Here is an 8,183-nt window from a genome sequence, read left to right as displayed (position 1 = left end):
TTTTTAAAAAAACTGATAAAGTAACAAGTTTCGTTATGTCATGTCCATGAATACATTTGTTTTTATTGAGCTTTGTCCCCCAACCCCCATATCACCTACCCCCAACCTTGCTCTCCCCCTACAGCTCCTGTTCCCAGTGACCCCCTTCTGCTCTTCTGTTGCAGGTATTCTTGGTGTTAGGATTCTGTACATGTGCAGCTTGGGTCTAATGACTTACATCATCAGCAGGTGCTGACACAATCCCCACCTTTAAAGAGCCAGATGTGAACCCAACCCTCTCTTTCTGTTTCCTCTCTGCTCTGCTCTGCTCTGCTCCCTCAAACATCTTTCTCTCTCACCAGGCCTGGTCCCCTTCTCCACACCCATGTTTCCCTCCTAATAAAGCTCTAAAAACTAACATTGGGTTCTTTCATGGCCCGTGACCAACCAGCACCATATACCCATCTCTTGGGCCTTCTCTCCTCCTCAGTCCTCTCTTAGGCCCCCCTTTTCTCTTTCCACACTCCACTCTCTCTCTTTCATGACAGGCACACACACACATACAAACTAAAAGCTAAGATCTACATATTAGAGAAAATGTGGTGTTGTCCTGAGTCTTTTTTTGGGAGGGTGAGGCAGAAGGGGACACAGGGTCTCTCTATGTAGCCCTAGCTGTCCTGGAACTCACTCTCTATGTAGATCAGACTGTTCTTGAACTCATAGACCCCCTCCTGCCTCTACCTCCCAAGTGCTGAAATTAAAGATATGTGCCATGATGCCCAGACCAGACATAACAATTTCCAGTTCCATTCATTTTGCTGAAAAAATTCACAATTGTATTTTTATATATAGCTGGAGAAAATTCTATTGTGTATACATATCAGCTTACATGTGGTTTTTCTCATAATCCACTTTTTGGATTCTTTGTTTTGTTTTTAAATCATGTGGGGTGGGGACTATGTGTGGGGTTGTGTATGTGTGCCTATAGGTGTCAGTGGAGGCCAGAGAATTTAGATCCTGGACCTGGACTTGCAAGTGGCTGTGGGCCAGCCACCCAATGTGGATGCGGGGAACTGAACTCTGATTTTCTGGGAGAGCAGGTATGTGCTCTTAAATGCTAAGCCATCTCTCTAGGCTCCGTTTTCTATTTATTGAAGCTGTCTGTATTCATAATATTATACAAAACACTAGGCACAGTATGCCTTAAGTCCCAGCATGACATCTATGTATCATATTTACTAAGTGCCTTTCCATACCTTTAATTAAATGCCAAGAACCAATCATTAAAGACTAGTAATACTGAGAATGGCACAATTTGCATGCATCTCAAATGAACATAGACAATATGGATGCAATTGAATCCTATCTCATCGCTGAATCTATACTGGTTCAAGGAACCCGGCCTCAGGTGTCAGTAGCTTAACAGGACGTTTCAAGCAAACAGTTCCTAGCAAAAAAAATGAGTGTTCGGGAAATATTATTTTAAGGCATGTTACTTTTGTTCATGTGCATTTGTTTAATTCTGTGAAACTGTGTTACTGTGCCTGTCTAAAACAAATGAGGGTCTACTAAAGAAGTGAATGGCCAATAGTTAGGCAGGAGAAAGGATAGGTGGTGCTGGCAGGCAGAGAGAATAAACAGAAGGGGAAATCTGGGAGGAGAGATCAATGCGTGTGGGCGAGAGAGACAGACAGAGACAGAGAGGACACTAGGGAGTAGTCACCCAGCCAACCAGCCACAGAGTAAGATTTCCAGAAATAAGAGAACGGGAAAAGCCCAGAGGCAAAAGATAGATGGGATAATTTGATATAAGAAAAGCTGGCTAGAATCAAGTCAAGCTAAAGCCGGGCATTTATAATTAAGAATAAGCCTTGTGTGTGACTTATTTGGGAGCTGGTTGGCAGGCCCCCCAAAAGAGCAAAAACAAACAACACCATTAAGTGCTAAAGTAAAGAAGAGCAGAAAGGGATATTCTTAAGGAGCTGTTCCCCTAGGAAGCATCTGTGCCAACAGGAATTAATGCTAGTTGCTGCAGACCAACCAAAGGGGCTGCAGGCCAGCCACTAGAACTCAGATGATTCCAGGATGGGGCAATCATTCTCATCTAAATATGTCCCTAAGGATGTTCCCTTGGCAGATGTCAGGTCAGAGAAAACAGAGGTGGGATGCTCCATTCCCATGTGGAAAACAATGCTGCTGTTTGTTGTTGAAGAAGTGGGTGTTGTTGGTGGTGGTGGTGGTGGTGTTTTCTTTTGAGCCTATGAAGCTATGGAAAACAAGAAAATCTCTTCTCTTTTCTTCAAAATGCTAAAATATCTGGCTGAAGATACCATGTTGAACAATAATATTTTAAGGTGTGTTACTTTGTTTATGTTGCATTTGTTTAACTCTGTGAAGTTGGGTTACTGTGCCTAACACACCTGATGGTCTCATACAGAACTGAACAGCCAATGGTGAGGCAGGAGAAAGGATAGGTGGGGCTGGCAGGCAGAGAGAATAAACAGAAGGAGAATTCAGGAAAGAGGGAATTGAAAAGGAGGAGCCAGAACAGGAGGAGGACTCCAGGGGCCAGCCACTCAGCTACACAGCAAGACACAGAGTAAGAGTAAGGTTTACAGAAGCAAGAGAACAGGGAAGGGCCAGAGGCAAAAGAAAGATGGGATAAGTTAAGTTAAGGAAAGCTGGCTAGAAACCAGGCCAAGCTAAGGCCGGGCATTTATAATTAAGAATAAGCCTCCGTTTGTGATTTATTTGGGAGTTGGGTGGTGGGCCTAAAAAAGAGTCAAAAGAGTAAAATACCAACAACATCATTTTGGCATATTCAGCTTGACCTCCTGGTTGTATTAACTGTGTGGGAAAACATTTGTGTCCACTTACTGATCGAAGAACTACAATTGTGATTTCACCTCAATAAAGTTAGTGTGGCAAAGAAAAATAAACAAGATGTATACATGGATTTGTTTAAAGATTTTGGACCTTGGAGAACACAATATGCTATATGAATAATCTTTCCTAGCACTGGAACTGTTTTGTAGCCTTTATTTTTAATGTGGACATCTTATTTCACCACATTGATTTGTGTGCTTGGAAAATAAGGCAAAACATGGTGATGTAATGTGAAGCTGCACATCCAATACTTGGAATTTTTACAGAGAAGATTTATGACTTATTCTCTGCTGAGTAAAAATGGTGTGGAATGATGTTCAGTGGGTCATGTGGTTGTGTTTCCTGTAATGCAGGTGTTTGTTGTTCATGCAAGGTACAGCAATAAGTTCTTCTGTGACTTCTGATAATGGTGGTATTGCTCTTGCAGCCCTATCATACTATGTCCTGAAATACTTTTCATATCATGAAAGTCCTACTTTTTTCAGACCCATTTAAGTACACTCGATTTTCAGCAGGGATCTTTTAGGGAAGCATATATACCTGTTTCAGAGAACTATGGCAGGCTGTCCGTATTTGAGAACACTGTTAATTAGCTTTAAGACTGTCATTGGAATCTTGGACTTTTTATATACAGTAAAGCATTTTTCCTGTCAATATATCTCACTACCAAAATATTTTGAGATAAATAAGTGTGAGGTGTGCTTGTTTAGAAATTAGAAACTAACACTGCTCCTCTGTTCCACTTGAATTCATTGTTGGGTCATTTTCTATTCCCAAAGATATATATATAATTTTGGGGAGGTTTTTTTTGGTTTTTTGGGGGATTGTTTTGTTTTAGGTTGGGGAGGGATGTTGACATTTTTGTTTGTTTTAATCCTATGCTTTCTGATGTGATTTGATTTCAAAAAACCAAACATACACACACACACACACACACACACACACACACACACACACACACACACACACACACACTCACTCACAAAATCCTATGTCCTCTAATTAAGGACAATGAAGATATCTTCCATCTGGTGGTCAGAATCAAAATTGCAGTTCTGAAAGGCTCAGATCCTGAAGCTTTTCAAATGGGAAAGGGGAAAGAAAGGAGGGCCTTAGAGTCCTGACTTAAGCCAGATCTTTCTAGAATGTACAACCCACTGGCAGCGATTCACTAAACACACGATTTTCTACTGTCTCTAAGACCCAAACTAGATATTCACTTCCTGCCTGAAATGAAGAGAAAACTGCATGATTATTTTGGAAGTATTTGAGACAGAAACACACCTGAAGATACACTACCAAAATAATTGTTTTCTTCTGAATATACTTTGCTCAAGGAGTCCATGTATTATGTACCACTTCCAAAACATAATAGATGTACATGATTTTTGTCAGTTGGATTACATTTCTATTTTTAAATTTTAAAATCATTATAATCATTATTTATTTGTTTGTTTGTTTGTTTGTTTATTTAATTATTTCGTGGGGGGTGTAGATGTTGATGTGACTGTGCTTCAGTGAATGAGTGTAGAGGTCAGAGAACAACCCTTTCACCCTATGGGTGCTGTAGGAGGACAGATCTTTGTGCTCCCAGATAAGCTCTAGGGGATTCTAAAATGATAAACAACACATGGGGTTGTTCCTTCAAAGGAATGCACAGCCTGTTATCTCTCCTGAAGGCCTGAAATGGACTTGCCTAATATCCTGGTGACCTTTACACTGTCTGTGTGTCCAAGAACACACGAAACCCTCCCCCAGACCCTTACTGTAAACTTGTTTTTCTCAGTCAGTTTATAGAACCTGTGCTTTGATTCAACAGTGGCTCCTTAGTCGTGTTGAACCGAACTGAGTTCTTGCCTCCCTCAGATTATTACTCTACTGGCATTGTTGGTCTCAGAGACACCCTCCCAAACATACATCCCAACCTCAAGGTTCCAGACATCAAACTCATGTCATGCTGCTTAGCCATCTTCCTAACTCTATATTTCAATCTTAATATATTTTCCTAAATACAAGTTTTCCAGAAAGACAAAAAGAGATATATGTGTAAACTGAACCCTGTGTGTCTCCTCTGCTTGACCCTCACTCTCTGACTCAAATATATCCACTGAAATTAGATGTGTGCACTTCAAACGTGTTTTTCCAAGTGCAGTTTAAATACAAAGGAAAGCACTTAGCTAAAATACATATTATCCAAAATCCTAATCACTGCCTACTTACTCGTTCACATTCTGCCTATTTCACTGACCATCATAGCTCTTCACATTACATTTATAAAGGACTAGTGCCTAATAGGCACAAAATATTGCTTTTTCTTTAAAATACAGGATCTCTTGTACCCAGGGTGGCCTTGAACTGGCTATGTTCTTGAAGATGGCCTTGAAATCAGAATCCTCCGGCCTCCACATCTTGAGTGCTGAGATAACAAATATGCATCTCTGAGCCCAGCTCCAAATATTGCTTTAACTCACCTATGTCTTAGTAAGCCAGTTTGCCGAACATTTTGCAGAAATAAACTCCATATAGTTTACAAATATTCTATTTTGTCACCTAACTTTTGACTGTTTGCCTGCCATCCACAGTACTTCCTGAACTGTTTTCTGTATCTGAATTAAAATGATTACTTTCTCACAGTGTCTCCCGTAGACCAAACTGATCTTGAACTCCCGGTCCTGCTGCGTCTCTCTAACAAGTGCTGAGAGGACAAGCGTGCAACACCGTGTCATTTTAAGGTTTTCAATAATATTAACATTAAACCTTCATATATAAAATAACGAACAGTGTATTTTAAGAGACATAATGTACAGCATCTATTAAGCTAGCTATTATAAAAAAAAACAAAATGTGTTGATGGAGATAGGAAGAAAGTGGGACACTTTGTATTGTCGATGTAAACACAAATGGTGCAGCCTCTTTAGAAAACAGTATAGCTGCCCTTCAAAAATTAGACATAGAACTAACACAGGATCCAGTGATTCACCTTCTAGGCATGTACTGAAAAGAAATGAGAGCAGAGATTCAAATGGGGTAGCTTCCCATCCATGGTCATAGTAGCATTATCCATAATGGTCAAATGATGGAAACACCCATGTTCATGGACAGACAAATATGGCATATCCACAGGATGGACTGACATTTGGCCTTCAAAAATAAAGAAAGTCTGCTAAATGCAACACTACACAGGTAAACCCTTTGAAAACATGCTAAGCAAAAGAAGCAAGACAGCAAAGGACAAACACACCATGATTCCACTTCTGTTATGTACTCAGGAGCCAAATTCATATGAAATGGAGAGTAGAATGATGGATTTCAGGGTCTGCAGGAGGGAAAACAGGAAATTATATCAATGAGTACAGAATTCCAGTGATGAAAGATAAGTACTGGGGAAGAATGGTGGTGAGGATTTCAAAACAATGTGATTGTGTTTATTTGTGTATAGCTATTGAGGATTAAATCCAGGGCTTTGTCCTTCCCACTGACGTCCATCTCCAGGATGATGTGGATGCATTTAATGCCACTGAAGGGTAGTCCTGGAAATGAGTAAAATGGCAATTTCTACGGCATTTATCTTCATAAATGAAAAATGAATAAAATTGATCATAGTATCAGAACTTGAGCTTTCCCCTGGGAGCATCCCATGCCAGTACCCAGGACACAAAGGAAAAGCTTGAATGATTCCAACTTCAGTGGCTGTACAAAGCCTCCCCTAGCTCCCAGCTCACACTCAAGGATGGGAACATAACAAACGCATGAACACATAGTCAGAGACAGACTTCCAGATAACTCTTTGTCTATCCCATTCACCCACCTCTCTGCATTGATTAGTGGGAATGCATCACTGATCATGAGAATTAAACATAGGTTTACTGTAAACAGATTAGACGAGCTGTTCTCAACCTGTGGCTCGTGACCCCTCCAGAGACAAAGGACCCTTTTACAGGGGTTGCACATCAGATATCCTGCAAACAGATATCTACATTATGATTCATAACAGTAGCAAAACTATAGTTGTGAAATAGCAATAAAAATAATTTTATGGTTGTAGGTCACCACAACATGCGGGACTGTATAAAGGATCACAACATTAGGAAGCTTGAGAACCACTGTCTTAGACGGTCTTTACTGAATTTTTTCCATGTATTATGTCTAAATTTTATTGTATTTTTTCCATAGTGTCTCATGTAGACCAAACTGACCTTGAACTCGCCAAGTGCAGAGAATACAGGTGTGCATCGCCATATCAACTTTTAATTTTTTCAATAATATTAATATTGAAAATAATAATGCAGATTTTTTTGTTTTTTTTTTTCAAGGCAGGGTTTCTCTGTGTAGCTTTGGAGTCTGTCCGGGAACTTGGTCTATAGACCAGGCTGGACTCAAAATCCCAGGGATCCTCCTGCCTCTGCCTCCTGTTTGCTAGGATTAAAGGCATGCTCCACCACTGCCCCACATGCAGTTGTTTTTGTTTGTTTGTTTTTTAATTAAGCAATGTCCTGTCCAGAATCAATTCTTCACTAAGATTAGGCAGTTAGATCCTTGGAAACTTAATAACAAAGAAGAGAAAGCTTTTGAATATTTCCAGATTTTCCTACTAAGCAGCCTCCCTGCAAGTTTGCTTCCCTGATTTACTTAACCTTCCTATACCCTGATCTTCATTGTGAATTTCATAAAAAGTGAACTAGAGAGAAGTAGTCAAGTAGTCTTTTTCCAAGGAACAGTTGTGAGCTGCCCTGTGGGTGCTGGGAATTGAACCCGGGTCTACCAGAAGAGCAGCCACTGCTCCCAACTACTGAGCCATCTCTCTAGCCCGCAGATGGTGCCTCAATTAAGAGTATTGGCTGTACGAGGAGGTGGTGATGCCTAGCACTGGAGGTAGAGGCAGGTGGATCTGAGAACGAGGCCAGCCTGTTCTACAGAGTGATTTCCATAACAAACTCCAAAGCTACACAGAGAAAACCTGTCTTGAAAAACCATTAAAAAAAAAAAAAAAAGAAAGAAAAAACAGCACTGGTTTCTGGTCCAAAGAGCCCAAGTTTTTGTGTTTGTTTGGTTTGTTTGTTTGTTTGTTTTGAGACTGTGTGGTTTTGGTTCCTGTCCTGGATCTCGCTCTGTAGAACAGGCTGGACTCAAACTCACAGAGATCCACCTGGCTCTGTTCCCCTGAGTGCTGGGATTAAAGGCGTGTGCCAACACTGCCACACATACAGATTTTTGGGTCTTTTTTTTTTAAGATTTATTTACTTATTATGTATACAGTGTTCTGCCTGCATATATGGCTGCAGGCCAGAAGAGGGCATCAGATCTTATTACAGATGGTT

The sequence above is a fragment of the Peromyscus californicus genome, unplaced genomic scaffold (genome assembly GCF_007827085.1).
Source record: "Peromyscus californicus insignis strain IS unplaced genomic scaffold, ASM782708v3 Scaffold_10__1_contigs__length_136768540, whole genome shotgun sequence".
Classification (NCBI taxonomy): Eukaryota; Metazoa; Chordata; class Mammalia; order Rodentia; family Cricetidae; genus Peromyscus; species Peromyscus californicus.
This window is presented reverse-complemented; position numbering follows the sequence as displayed.